We start from the raw sequence: 16,601 nt of genomic DNA, 5'->3' as shown, positions 1-16,601 counted from the left end.
AATCTATGACTCATATTAATCAAATAACTATATATTATTCCTTATAATATTTACTCTCTCTTAACAAATCATCCATCAAGTTGCTATGGTGAAGGCAACCCAAAAGGACCATGCACAACCGGGTCAAATACTTGCCTAATATAGTTGCAGCCTTAGACACTATTCCAACAGTCTCCCACTTGGATAAGTCTAGTAACTATACAAGTACAATTCGGTTTGCAATCGTAGCTCTCAAAGACGCTGTCAAACTCTGATCTAATCAATCTTGTCCTTTAGATAAGGGATCGTACAGTCCTCTGTTAGATATCATGCTGACAATCCTATGGAATGGTTAGTCTAGCATTTGATTTCTCGATCTCCGATTTATTCGACATAGAACTTAATCAAACACATCAATTCAGTTCTGACCGGGCCTGGCACATAAGTCAAATCAAATCATCGAGTGGCCAAGATATCGCTTTTACCTTTTGATAAAAGTTACAGATAAACTTCGACTTATATGCATTTACTTATTCATTAACCAATTATACACAACAATGCGTTTTATAACACCGAGTTACTGATGCATTTTCGCATTATCAATGTACAATCAATTAACAAATAATAAACCATATATCTAGGTTTTAAGACTATATGATATTATCGTCTTGCGATCACCTTTTATATCGTATTCCATAAAGTGATTCCAGCAAGCGCGGGTTTGTTCCAATGCTCAAAACCAGTTCATAAGCACTCATGAACGTTGCAGCAACCCTTTGCTATGTCTAACACCATTTAGACAATCTACACACCAATTCATGACAATCTTCATTCATATCTACTTCCAACATATGAACGATTGTGGACAATTTGAACAATTCGATTATTCCTAATAAACTCAATTATTCTAGAAGTCAAAACATGTAAAGTGAAACAATAGTTAAACGATTAACATAAGACAGTAACATTACTCATAAATAAAACTCCTTTATTTAATCGCCAAATGTTAATTACATTTATCTATTATACGTTTCTAATACTATCTAATCTATAATAATATCATCCTTCAGCCCAATACTCCTAGCATGCTGCAAGTGTTTAACCCTACTCAGTCCCTTCGTAAGCGGATCTGCTGGGTTATCTTCTGATGATATCCTCTTAACTATGAGTTGTCCTTCTTCTACACGATGTCTAATGAAGTGATATTTTCTGTCGATATGTCTTGATCTACCATGATCCCTCGGTTCCTTGGTCAAGGCAACCGCACCTTCGTTATCACAGAAAATCTCCATGGGCTCCTTTATGGCAGGCACAACTCCAAGATCACCAATGAAGTTCTTTAGCCATATTGCCTCCTTCGACGCTTCGGTCGCTGCGATGTACTCTGATTCGCACGTTGAATCAGCTACGGTTTCTTGCTTGGAACTCTTCCAAGTTACTGCTCCTCCATTTAGGGTAAAGACCCAGCCTGACTGCGAACGGTAGTTGTCCCTATCGGTCTGAAAACTGGCATCACTATACCCTCACACCTTCAAGTCATCACTCCCTTCAAGGACTAAGAACCATTCTTTCGTCCTCTGAAGGTACTTAAGGATGTTCTTTACCGCAATCCAATGTGCTTTGCCAGGGTTCCCTTGATATCTGCTAACCATGCTCAAAGCGAAGGCTACATCAGGGCGAGTACAAGTCATAGCGTACATGATTGAGCCAACTGCGTAAGCGTACGGTACTCGGCTCATTTTTGCTATTTCAGCTTCAGTACTCGGACTTTGAGTCTTACTCAACTTGGCATTTCCTTGTATCGGTAGTTCTCCCTTCTTTGAGTTTTCCATACTAAAACGTTTTAGTACCTTCTCTAAGTAAGTATTATGACTAAGTCCAATTAGTCTCTTACTTCTTTCTCTTACTATCCTTATTCCCAAAATGTAAGAAGCCTCTCCGAGGTCCTTCATAGCGAAACACTTCCCGAGCCAGGACTTGACTTCCTGCAGAGTCGGGATGTCGTTTCCTATGAGTAATATGTCATCGACATATAGAACGAGGAAGCTTACTATACTCCCACTGGCTTTGACATATACACAAGATTCGTCTTCGCTTCGTACAAATCCAAACTCTTTGACTTTCTCATCGAAGCAAAGATTCCATCTGCGAGACGCTTGCTTAAGTCCATAAATGGACTTCTCAAGCTTACACACTCTATTTGGATGCTTCGGATTCACAAACCCCTCTGGCTGAGCCATGTAAACATCCTCAGCCAACTTTCCGTTAAGGAAGGTGGTCTTGACATCCATTTGCCAAATTTCATAATCATGAAATGCGGCAATTGCTAGCATCACTCTAATAGATTTAATCTTCGCAACTGGTGAGAAGGTCTCATCATAGTCAACTCCTGGAGTTTGAGTAAAGCCCTTCGCAACCAATCGCGCTTTATACGTGTGTACGTTCCCATCCACGTCGGTCTTCTTCTTGAAGATCCATTTGCACCCAAAGGTCTTACGTTCGGGCACATAATCAACCAAATTCCAAACTTGGTTATCGTACATGGATTGGATCTCGCTATCCATTGCCTCTTTCCATTTCGCAGACTCCGGGCCTGCCATGGCTTCCTTATAGGTATTAGGTTCATCAAGATTTACTAGTGTACCATCACTAATATACGTGTCCCCTTCGGTAGTAATATGAAAACCATAAAACTGGGGATGAACTCTAACTCTATCGGAACGTCTAAGAGGTAAGGACTCATCAATCGGTTTAACCGGAGTTTCCTCCTCGGGTTGAGTGCCAGTGGTAAAGGTTCCTTCATCTATCGACTCTTGAATCTCTTCAAGTTCAATTTGCCTCCCACTGTCTCCTTGGCTTATGAGTTCTCGCTCTCGGAAAACTCCTCTCCTCGCAACAAAGACAACATTGTCCTTCGGTCTATAGAAGAGATATCCAAAGGATGTCTGCGGGTAGCCGATGAAAATACATTGCTCACTTCGAGGTTCAAGCTTGTCGTGAGTATCTCGTCTTACGAAAGCCTCGCAACCCCAAACCTTGATGTGTGCCAAAAAGGGAGCTTTCCCCGTCCACATCTCGTGAGGTGTTTTGGTAACCTTCTTAGTAGGGACTCGGTTAAGGATATGGGCGGCAGTCTCTAAGGCATACCCCCAAAAGAAGATAGGTAGTGAAGCACGACTCATCATAGAGCGAACCATATCCAATAAGGTTCGATTACGCCTTTCTGCCACACCATTCAACTGCGGTGTCCTAGGAGGCGTCAATTGCGAAACTATTCCACACTCCTTGAGATAATCGTGGAATTCAAGACTTAGGTACTCTCCTCCTCGATCGTATCGAAGCATCTTGATTTTCCTGCCCAATTGATTCTCCACTTTATTCTTGAATTCTTTGAACTTTTCAAAGGTTTCTGACTTTTGCTTGATTAAATAGATATACCCATATCTACTATAATCATCGGTAAAAGTCACATAGAAGCGGTTCCCATCCTTCGTGGTTGATCTAAAGGGTCCACATACATCGGTATGTATTCGGTCCAATAGCCCCTCACTCCTTTCACAAGTATTCGTGAAGGGTGACTTAGTCATCTTTCCATGTAAACAAGACTCGCATGTGTCACCTTCCCTAAGGTCGAATGACTCCAACACTCCATCCTTTTGGAGTTGGGCTATGCGTTTCTTGTTGACATGTCCAAGACGGCAATGCCACAAGGATGCTTTATCCATACTAGTGGAAGAATCAATATTCAAAACATTATTTCCTAAGTTATCAACAATCATAACAGTTTCATATATTCCATTACACGGTATAGCTTCAAAGTAAAAGACACTATTTAGATAAGCCAAAATAGAACCATTCTCATTATTAAAAGAAAATCTAAATCCTTGTCTATATAAACCATGAAATGAAATGATGTTTCTAGCCATTTCTGGCGAATAGCAACAATTGTTCAAATCTAAACATAAATTATTCCTAAGCACTAAAGAATACACTCCAATCTTGGTAACAGGCGACGATCTTCTGTTCCCCATGATTAGATTGATCCTTCCTTGCTCCACATCCCTACTTCTTCTTAGTCCCTGCACATTTGAACAAATGTGATAACCACAACCGGTGTCAAGAACCCAAGAAATAGCATGATTAGAATCGTTAGATTTAATTGTGTATATACCTGCGAAAGATGGCTTGATCTTTCCTTCTTTGATTGCTTGCAGGTATTCTGGGCAGCTTCTCTTCCAATGCCCTATCTTGTGGCAGTGGTGGCACTCTGCCTCCTTCGGGTTAGGATAGGGCTTAGTGGGATCAAATTTGGTCCCACTAGAAGAGGCACCATCTCGGGCTTTTACCTTGCGATAGTTCTTCGATGAAGCCTTCCTCTTCTTTCCCTTTCCTTGACAAATTGCCAAGACAGGAGCAGCAGACAGATTGGGAGTAGGTGCAACAGACTTGTCTTTGAAGTTGCTCTCAGCGACCCTCAAAAGACCTTGGAGTTTGCTTAGGGTGACCTCCTCTTTGTTCATGTGGTAGGTCATCCTAAATTGGTTGTACATCGGAGGCAAAGAGTGAAGCACCATGTCGATCGCCAAGTCTTCCCCAAAGTCAACATTTAACTTGCGAAGGCGATCGACATACCTTTGCATCTTTTGCAGGTGCACGGTAAGAGATTCTCCATGACCCATCTTAGCGGAAATCATGTTAGTGAAAATCTCATAACGCTCTTGTCTCGCGTTTTGGTGGTATCTCTCCAATAAGTCTTGATGCATCTCGTATGGGTACATGTCCTCGTAGGACTTTTGGAATTCAGAGTTCATGGTGGCAATCATGATGCAATGTACCTTCGTTGCATCTCGCTCATGAGTCTCAAAAGCGGTGATTTCGGCCGGAGTAGCGATTTCGGGGTTGATTTTCTCAAGCTTTTCATCGAGGACATACTCCTTATCCTCATAGCGAGCAATGGTGCGAATGTATCTTATCCATTCGCTAAAGTTCGTTCCATCGAAGGTGACCTTTTGGCAAAGGCTCATCAACGTGAAAGAACTAGCAGCAGCGTTGTTTGTGTTTGACATCTATAGAAAGGACAAAGATAGATTAGAATAAGAATCCCTAATTATCACCCAATAAGAAAAATTAGGGTTAGGATCCAACAATAACATTTACATATTAGAAAAGGGATGCCGTAATCTAACATGAAAATAAATTGAAGGTAAGTGAATGACGATTCACTAATTCTCCATTACAAAACCTAGACTATTAGTCCTAAGTGTATTGAGAATTCCTAGGTTCGGATGAGGTTCATTGAAACTATTCAATGGCATGTTTAAATCTCGATATGCCCCTCTTGTTTGTGACTGGGATACCGAGGATCACAAAGCGGGTGTGAATTACCATGCAAATTCACATGGTGCCTTCATTGTAACGATCACCTATTCGATGTGCCGGTAAACCACACACGCTCCATCGAACTATGATAAACAATGAATCACCCTTTGCCACCTTTGCTTAGAACCAATTAGTGTGCCGGTAAACCACACACGCTCCACTAACTTCTTAGCAAGGGTGCAAAGTGTAATTTCATGGGATTGCATCAATTCACTTTTCCTAAAGTAACTAAGATTGGGAAATTTTTAATACGTGTAGTTACTTTGTATTACTTATTATACTTTTAATGAGAGGATGAGGTTGCCCTATCCTACCCGTTCGGCTAACGACCCTCCACCAATCAAGCAAGCGGTGGGTGTGAGTGTACACCCATTAAGCGCCATTTTATAGGCCGCAACCTTATACCCACCTTATAGATCGGCTTCGTGAATGAGGCCTACTAACGGTAAGACTAGCATTTAGTTATACATATATATGTTATTCTAGTAATATCATATTAGTATAAGGTTGTGTTTTAAACCTTTTAAAACGTAGGGTTTGAAATTTAAGTTGTCTAAATTAAAACCTTTTAATCACAAATATAAATTTCAAAACTTGTGGGCAAGTTTTAAACATTTAAAACATGGAGGATCAAATAACAAATAATTCCAATTGACAATTAATATCCTAATTATCTATAATTGATTTATCCAAGATTTCTTTTAAGATAATTATCAAAATAATTAATCAATTATCATATAAGGAGATTAAATATTTTATTAGATGATAAATATCTTTGATTAGATCAAGATTATAGTCATATATATCAAAAAATCGGATTAGGGTTGATCTAATATGATTAAGGTAAGTTTCCATAAGATAAACATCAAAAAATCCTGGTTTTGGCTAATCCTGACGCCCGGACTCGCCGAGTACACAAAGGGACTCGCCGAGTCCATGACTCAGAACCCAAAAAATCGAATTTTGCAGGTTTGTTTCAGTTAATCAAGCAACAATTTAAAGAAAACCAAGCTAGGCTCTGATACCACTGATGGGTTTTATCCATAAGAACTTTCCTATGTGCGCATGCAAAACCCTAATGCTCGGATCTAGGCTTTCTAATTAAACATGCTTTGAATCCAAGACTTCTAATGCCTAATTAGGTTAAATAACAACATTGAAATAGATCTAGAACCATACCTTTGAATTCCTTGTTGATCTTGTTGTCTTGGAGCTTCTAGAGTCATAAATGTCACTCCTCTAATGGCTTACAAACACCAATAGCAAGAAAAATGATTTAGGAGAGAGGAGAGGGGAGGTATTCAGCCAAAGTGTCTCTACTTTTAGATGGTGTGTCGAATTCCCTCACCCCTAGGGTCTATTTATACTTGTAGACTCCTTAAGGATTACAGCTTTAACCCTAATTGGATAACTTAGACTTTAAGTTAATCCATATCCTTTCCTTGATAACCCTATGGACGATTTTGGCTTATCCAAGCCCTAGAAATCGTCCATCCTATCTTGGATAAGGATTTATAGTCTAAAGTGTAACTATCAAACAATTGACAGTTTATACCCTCTTATTTAATTAATCTCTTTAAGTCACCAAATTAATTCCAATTAATCTATGACTCATATTAATCAAATAACTATATATTATTCCTTATAATATTTACTCTCTCTTAACAAATCATCCATCAAGTTGCTATGGTGAAGGCAACCCAAAAGGACCATGCACAACCGGGTCAAATACTTGCCTAATATAGTTGCAGCCTTAGACACTATTCCAACAACATTATCCCCCCGTTAGAGAGAATTTTGTCCCGAAATTATTTTTATAGTGAGTGTTCATTAACTAGGGAAAAGATGCGGGTATTTTCGTTGCATCTGGTCTTCTTATTTCCTAAGTGAATTCGGGTCCTCGCTTGGCATTCCAGCGGACCTTCACTTTTGGTATGCAGTTTTTTTCTATTACACTTACTGTTTGCCTAGGGATGGTAATTTGTACTTAATATGAGTTAGGGTTTTCAAATGTTTTTGTAACATTTGACAACTATGAGAGGTGTAATAGACCGTCCTTTATATGAGATGATAGGTGGTGGTATATTGTGCAGTTTCACAATCTCCTTGTGATACGTTCCTGTCAGGTTCTCTGTTTTAACAGTTGTTTTGATCGGTAGGAAGTGTGTGGGTTTGGTTCATCACTCAGGTGGTTGTGTGTCCACTCGTATTCCTGGGCAACTTTGTTCTGAAGTTCATGGTAGGATTCATACCTGGTTCGTCTATCATTACTTTGTGTATACAAGTCGTATATAATTAAGATTGAAAAGACAGTTGGATAAGTAATTCTGCCCTACACCCACAACCAACCAAGGAACAAGAGTTAAGGTGGAATTACACATCCTATGTCCGTTGAATCTTAATTATATACCATGGGTCCTTAGTCTCTGTTCTTGAACTTGACATGCTATACGAGTGGTATTCCCGGAAGATCTGCTGGAAATACTTCGTGAAGTTTACAGACTTTTGGAACATCCTTGATGTTTTTCACTTCCTATTTCTTATCTACTGTGTGGGCTAGGGAGGCATGGTACCCTTGTGCTTTGAAGCAAGAGATGATTTAGAGGTTTGTGTCGGGTTTGTCGTTATAGATTGAAAGGGTTTCGTTAGTCGGTCGGTTAAGGCAAAGGGTCTCTTCGTAGCACATGAAATTGGTATGGTGAGGACCAAGCCAATCCATGTCAAATGACAATGCTGGAACTTGTCGATTTGGAAAGGGTGATTGTTTAGAATGATAGTGTAATCCATGTATATGTCTTTAATGCTTTCAGTTTTATCCTTGTTATTATTATTACAAATATGTTGTACTGTAATTACTGAGTACTAGTAGTACACATGCTTCAATAAGTAGTGATGAAATTTCATAGTATGATCCTTACCAAGTCCCTCTATAATCGCTTGGTGTAAACTAGTCGTATATAATTATGATTAAAAAGACAATTGAATGATTGACTCTGCCCTAAGCCCACAACCAAACAAGGAACAGGTGTAAGGCAGAATCACACATTCTAAGTCTGTAGAATCTTAATTATATATAACCCTAATGTTTACACTAAACCATCAAAGATCACTTGTAAGGATCCTTAGTTTTTATATGAATGATGTGATTTATTCGGGTGAGGAGGCAATTTGTAACGACTGAAAAATCCAACCAATTTAAATTTTTCAAAAACAACCCGATTTCATTAAATTATTACAAAAAGATTTTCAATACAAATCATTTAGAGTATTCCCAGAATCATATTGCTACAAAATCATGAGGAGCGGTACGATCACGCCTTCGCCTTGCCACAGTCTCCTGAAGAACCTGAAAAACATTAAACCACATCTGTAAGCCCGAAAGCTTAGTGAGATACCCCCAAAATACCAACCACATATACCATACACATAACATGCTATCTCATAACGAATCAGAGAACAGCCATGCATATCGGGTCTACTGTGGGACTGGTCCGCCTTGTAGGGCCTTCAGTCCACCTGGTCCACCCTCCGCGTCCAATCATGTCCCTTGAGTCTGAAGTGTGGTTGGTCCGCCCACACTGGGCCTTCAACTCACCTAGTCCACTCTCTGAGTCTACAATATGACTGGTCCGCCCGCATCGGGCCTTCAGTCGGCCTGGTCCACTCTCCGAGCCTCGGCACGTCTGGTCCGCCCTCGTGGGGCCTACAGCCTATCCGGACCGCTCGCTGGGCCTTCGGAGTAACCGGTCCGTCCTGGGTATCTTGGCCTACAGCACGAAGCAGGACCCGCCTCAACCCAACTCCAGTCCAAACAACCATGTGCACATAAACAAGCAATCACATAGCAATTCATATTCAAGCAACCGATCTAGCAGATCACATATCACAACATACTCTAACAGGATACCGACCTAACCGGTCACTAGCATAGTCTCACCCTACATACCAGGATACCGACCTTAACCATGTTCCTAACGAATACCATCCTAACTACCAGGATGCAAACATATCAAAGCAATAACATAACAACAGATACCCGGATCTCAATCCGATAAAAGGGCCAGCCTTGGTGCCTTAGACCCTGTTGCTATAGTGAGGATAACTCACCTCGAAACTGCCGGCTGAAAGGATAAGATCCCGCTGCTCCGAACTCCGACACGAACTCCTCCACTGAACACCAAAACACTCAACTCAATATATACCCTTAATTACCAAAATACCCCTGGAAGACAACTGGTCAACCTTGGACAAAGTCAAAGTCAACCCCCGACTGACTCTACTCGCCGAGTCAACCCGATGACTCGCCGAGTCCCTATGCTCAAAACTTCACTCAATCCGCGACCCAACTCGCCAAGTCACCCTGAGACTCGCCGAGTCCAACAACTCTGAGTCCACTCGCACCCAACTCACTGAGTCATCCCTTGACTCACCGATTATCGACTCAACCAGAAAATATTGGGACTCTTCGACAAGACTCGCCGAGTCTAAGGCTATCTTCAACCTACTCGCCGAGTTGTTCATCCAACTCGTCGAGTTCTAGCTCATCTTCAAGCAACACGTCGAGTCCACCCATGTGACTCGCCAAGTACCACCGGTCTGAATCCATACAGAAGCATTCCAGGGCATGCAATTGATCCAAAACATAGATCTAGCCTCCTACAATCCATCCATCACATAAAGTGGCAAACTTTACGTGAATCCAAAGAGATCTAGGCCTTATTCACTTTTGAGCTAGGGTTTGGGATATGATGGCTTCACTAAGCACTCAAACATAGGGACTTTAATGCTCTTTAGGCCTTCCCCATCCCAGATCTGAGGTAGCAACCTCAGATCTAACTTCCAAACTCTAAAACATACAAAGATAAGCTCCCCATAAACCCCAAAATGATGAATCCATATGAGTGATAGCCCAAGAACGAGATATTACCTCCAAAGAATGCCCCAACTATAATGAAACTCGAATCCAAGCAAAGCCCTTTGATCCAAGCCTCTTCTCCTTCAAGATTTCTTCAACAAACACCTCCCCAAGCTCCAAATGCACTCCAATCTTCCACAATCACGCTTTCTAGGGTTTCTGGACTTCAAGGGGGATCAAAGAGGCTGGGGAGAGGATTTAATGTTCTTTAAATAGGGCTCATTCCCCGGATTTAGGGTTTTCTCCACTCAGCACCTACTCGCCGAGTCCATCTTTGGACTCGCCGAGTAGGCCACTTGACTCGCGACCAAAGTCGTGACCCTACTCGTCGAGTCCATCAATGGACTTGCCGAGTTGCCCTTCAAAATTTACACTTTTAGTCCTTCAACTCTACTCTTGCTATTCCGGGATGTTACACAGTTTACGTTGGATTAGGTGTCTAAGCCCATAACTATAATTGGTATGTACTTAACCCAAGAGTATCATGGTCCATTTCGGGATGCCTTCACCAGGACAATTTCATAGGATCGATATTTGAGAAAGAGGTTATTTATGATTTACTAATATGGTATAAGTATAATATATTAATTCGGAAATCATATTATTTAATTAGTATTGATCAAGAATTAATTTGGAATTAATTTAGTGATCAAAAGAGACTAATTAAATTAACAGGGATTATTATGTAAATTAGTGATACACATGTTTGGGCTATTAATCCATGATGGACTAAGTTTATGTAAGAATCCATAAAGAGTTAGACCACATGAGTTATGGATCATAAGCCTAAGTGTAAGAATTAGGGTTACATGTGACTCTTGGATTCTACACTATATATGTAACCCCTTTATGCAAAAAAATCGACTCACTAGTGATCTTGGAGATACTATAGCCGAGTTTTGGTCCCTAGAAACTCTCTCTCAAAGTCCTCCTTTGTTCATGGTGTTTTTCACTTGTTTTAGGCATCACATTTGAGGTGCTAAGTTCTTAAAGGCCAAATACATCAAGCTACAACAAAGAGGTAATCATCTAATAAAAATTATGATTAAAATATCAAATTGTATGCTATTTGTAGGCTTTATGCTTTAGATAATATTATTGCATGTATAACTAGAGAAAGTTAGATCCAAAGCATCAGGGTTGTATGTGCACCATAGGGATGTTAGAGTACGTAAAACCCAACTTTTGTATCAGAGCCATGGGTAGTTTTATGTTATATAGTTGTATTGGTGAGTTGTCCAAAGTTGAAAAAATGAAATTCTGCACTCTGCCAGGGTGAACTCGACGAGTCCATTATCTGACTCGATGAGTTTAGCAGTCTGTTGGCAGATTTTCGGGTTGTTTTTTGCTAGAATTGGATTTAGATCATTACCTTCAGCTATTTGGTATCATAATATCTATTTTTTCTGATAGTGTAATGGTTATCTCATCCAATTAAAAGATAAATTGTCAAATCATGAAATTATTACTAGTTTATATGATAAGCTAATATTTGTAATATTTTGGTTTGAAGTTATCTTTCTTTAAGAGTTTCATTAAGTCAATTTTATAAAAGATAAAATTATGATTATTTTATTGGTTTGAAAATTTGATCTAATTTCTTTATGGAGTTACGAAATATTGTCATCAAGTTTTGGAACTCAAAAGTTTTTATGGAGTTACAAAATATTGTCATCAAGTTTTGAACTCAAAAGTTTTTCAAGAGTTACAAAACTTGCCCTCAAGTTTTGAAAGTTGAAAAAAATCACATTTATGGAACATTGAAAAGTTTTCAAAAGGTGCAACTCTTGGGTTCATAGCTTAAAAAATTAATTAAATAGTTTTAATTTTGAATTTTATATTTAGAATCTTGATGTTTTTTTAATAGTTCAAATTACACTATTATGGAGTTTATTAAATTAATTAAATGTATAATTAAAAGAGAGAATTAATAAACCCATTATCACATGGTTTAAGTTTATTTAAATTAAGAGTATAATTTATTAATAGAATTAAACCACCAAGTATTTTATATGTGTAAAATACACCCTTATACTATTATAATATTAAAAGTTAATATTGTAATGCCCCGCTTTTCAGGTATGGGTTTATGTAAGAATTTTCTTGATTTCAAGGTCCGCTCGTCGAGTAGCAGCAGGTTGGTCCGCGTGTTTTAGTGATCTACTCACCGAGTCCAAGGAGGGACTCGACAAGTAGGAGCTAGCAGATGAAACCCTAAATCTTGGGGTATTGCACCCTATTTAAAGGATCATTGGCTTTTCCCAGCCTCCCCTTCACAGCTCCTTGGCACCCTTAAACCCTAAATCGTGTGTGTGTGTTTCTTTAGTGTGATAGAGCTTGGAAGAGAGAGATCTTGGTGAGGAACACTTGGGGAAGCAAGTAAATCGAAGCTTGGAACTCTTGTGAAGCAAAGATATACATCAGTTGGTACTCTCTGAAAGGTATTAAGCTAACTCTTTGGCTCATCTCATCTTTAATCTCTTTTTGGGTGGGTTTTAAGAAAGGATTTTATGTTTGAGCCAAGATCTGAAGTTGCAACTTCATAACTGGACTCCCTTTGGTCTCTAGATCCATAAAAATAGTAGTTTTGGCAAGTATGAGCCTTCCCTCAAGAGTTGGACTTCATTTCAAGATTAGCTTTGTCATTTTAGGGCCTTAAAGCTTTGCATGCACGTAAAGTTTGCAACTTTACATGATAAGAAGGCCTTGGAAGGCTAGATCTAAATGAAAGTTGTAGAGTACTTCTCCACCTACGCGTGAATATAAACAACGTCAAAAACAGAGCTCGTATGCAAAAGTTATGACTTTCCGAAGATATAGCTGTATGAGAGCATGACATGTGTCAGAAACCCTAATCTGATTGGACTCACGACGTGAGCATGAATTCTCATAATGTGAGGAGTCAAAACGCCACTTTTCAAGGCTAGAAAGTAGATGGAAGGTCTACGTTTAAGGCTCGCTACGTGAGCATGATTTCTCACGATGTGAGGAATCAAACGGACACTAATCGAGGCTAGAAAACACCTAGGAAGGCTACGAGATGACTCGTGGAAGCTCACGACGTGAGAGACCAAAAATCAGCCTATAAACAGCAAGCTCGACCATTTCACTTCTTACACCAAATTATTTTATCTCTCTCTGTCTCTGTCTCTCTCTCTCTTTCTCTCTCTCTCTCGTTTTTTGAAGGGGTTCCACTTCCCAAGCTTGATGATCACGAACTGCTAACCGTTTCTAGTAAGATTCTAAATGCAATCACACTCATGAAGAGTTCATACCCCTGCACTTTTCAATGATTTTTCTATGTTTTAGGGGGGGGGGGGGTGGGGGGAATACATGTAAAACATAAGGAAACCTGTGTTAAAATACAAACCATTATTTATTTTTTCTTACATTTTATGTATCATTTACATGAAAATATCAAATACGCAAAACGAAATTACTACCAAATTTACAAACATTTACATGCAATAACATGTTAAAACGCAACTGTTTTCATTTCAGTAGAACATACATTATAAGCTATAATATGTATAGTTTAGGGTTCATTTTACAATAATTATACACTTAGAAATCTTTATGGAAAAGTTAAATTTTCACTCACTAAAGGGTATTACATTTTCATTTACTAAAAGGGTTTTCAGTTCATTACTCGTAAACTCGTTAAAGCAATAAATTTGTGAGACGTCTTCAAGTACTTAACTAAGTACCAGCAAAAGTCCTAACTTAAAACCAGAGTCACTTGTAGAGAGAGCGAGCTAGATATTTTTGTATAGATGTATATGGGACTGACAATCCCACACCCTGACTGTTAGCTATAGTTCGACCGGCAGGTCTAGGGTGACAAATGTCGTTAATGTTTCGGATGCCTGAAGAACGTCGTGTTCAGGCCATCTTAGGTCACAATATGGTTATAAGAACTCACATAGAGAAAACAACGACACATTTACATAGTAATATATTGTCAAACAGTCTTAACGGGTATTAACTATATGATTACTTAGTGTATATGTTACGGTTATATACAATTAGATTTGATAGGCAGTTGAATGTGTGATTTCCGCATTACTTCCTGTTCCTTATTTGGTTGTGGGCTTAGGGTAGATCCACCCATTCGACTGTCTGTTCGATCTTGATTATATATAACTTGTATACACTAAGTGATCATAGGAAGGTATTAACTTTACATTTAGTTTACGGGGAAAACACATCTTCAGCTGGTTTTACTTAATAATAAAACTACATTACATGATTTTCCCGTACAAAACATGTTAAAACTTCTTGAAACATACAGTTAGAAAAGGATTACATATAGATACAATTACAGTATACTATTTTCTAGTACAATACAACTTACATTTCTTAAAGGACCATTATTGTTAACTCTATGATTACTTAGGTTATACGTTAGGGTTATATACAATGAAGATCCGATAGGCAGTTGAATGTGTGATTTCCGCTTTACTTCCTGTTCCTTGTTTGGTTATGGGCTTAGGGCAGATCCACCTATTCGACTGTCCGTTCGATCTTGATTATATATAACTTGTATACACCAAGCAATCATAAGAGGGACCATTATGGGTCACACCACTTACACAAATTTAGAACTTCGTATTATAAATTCTAAAGACAAGAAACTTATACAATTTGGTGTTAAGGTACTAAGACTACAACACTTTTACAAAGAAAATATTGTATTTTTTGGAAGAACACACTAACGTTTTCAAAGGAACAAATAACATACCTTGTCATACGAAATGCTTATGAACTCACCAACTTAAATGTTGACACTCTTTTCAAAACCACTTGTATTCTCAGGAAATCAGTAGATAGGTACACACATAGGGTTCGATAAGACAAAGCATAGTAGCTTCACGTCTTAGTTTTTTGTTATATACTTTTAGAATCAAACATACAGTAATTCAAACACAATGTAAATTATATATTTTCAATATGATGGTTGTTGCTTTGATTACTATTATTCATTGTTATGATATTGTACATGACGTCATCCGCCCATGAACTTTTCCACCGTTCCGGTTTTGGGGTGTGATATACGGGCCTCACCCACACTCAGCTACTAGGAAACACATACAAGTATCACACAGATAACAAGTATAATCAAATCTATCAATCCATATACATAATCAAATAATGCCAAGATACGGGCCCATCCCAACTTAGCATCTAGTCAACATACGTAACATCTATGGGCCGACTTTGGTGCCTTAGACTCGTTTAAACTAGGAGGAAACTCACTTCATTGTCGTATGATAGCTGAAACGTCTCTGCTCTGCAGCTGGCTCTACTCAAATCCCTAAACAGAACCGTCATTCTGTACTCAATCCCTTATAAAAGTCAACTTAGTCAAAGTCATGGTCAAAGTCAAAGTTAAATTCAACGCTTTGAGTTGACTCAACTCATTGAGTTCCCATGAATCACAGAATCACGAAACCGCGATGCAAATCATCAAGTTTTCCTTCAACTTGCAGAGTTCTTCACTTTAACAGAATCGAGACTTTTCAAACCAACTCACCAAGTCCTTCCTTGATCTCGTCGAGCTCTTCCTTATCACAAAGTCGGGACTTTTCGCCTCAACTCGTTGAGTTCCGCTATGAACTCGCCGATTTCCTCATAGTTCTTAATCTATTAAGCCTTTTCTTTAGATCTAAGGTTCCAGAAGGTAGACCCATAATGTTTCCATGTTATATATCTATAAAGTCGACAACTTGATGGCTTTGCAAGCCTTAAATGGACCCAATCAAGAAATATAGCAACCTATTTCTAAGGTTTTCTTCTTTTCTTGGACATGAGCGGGTTTAGGACCCTTTTTATGAATATAAGGGCCAAATAATACTAATAATGGGTGTTTTTAGCATCAGGACAATGGAAGTTATCATTCCTCCAATAATGGGGATCAAAAGTTCCATAAAACAATCACTAGAAGAGACCTAAGTTATAAAGCATAAAGCTTGAGACTTTTTACCTTAGGAGGTTGTGAATGATGAGCGGAATCCCAGATCTAATGCTTCTCCTCAAGCTAATGACCTTCTAGTTCTTCACCAAGCACAAGAACACACAAAATCCACTCAAAAACCTCTAGTTTCTCAATAAGGAACTCAGAACACGATTTAGGGTTTAGGAAGGTTGATAAGGGGTTTGTGAGGGAAGATTAAGTCCTTTAAATAGGGTGCAGAACCCTGGAAATTAGGGTTTCATACAAGCCGATCTACTCGACGATTTGAGGCCTCCAACTCGTCGAGTAGGTCATTTAATTACGTGACCCTTATAATCTCTACTCGACAAGTTTGGGGCTACCAACTCGCCGAGT

The sequence above is a fragment of the Lactuca serriola genome, chromosome 8 (genome assembly GCF_051521515.1).
Source record: "Lactuca serriola cultivar US96UC23 chromosome 8, Lser_US96UC23_V15, whole genome shotgun sequence".
NCBI classification, from domain to species: Eukaryota; Viridiplantae; Streptophyta; class Magnoliopsida; order Asterales; family Asteraceae; genus Lactuca; species Lactuca serriola.
This window is presented reverse-complemented; position numbering follows the sequence as displayed.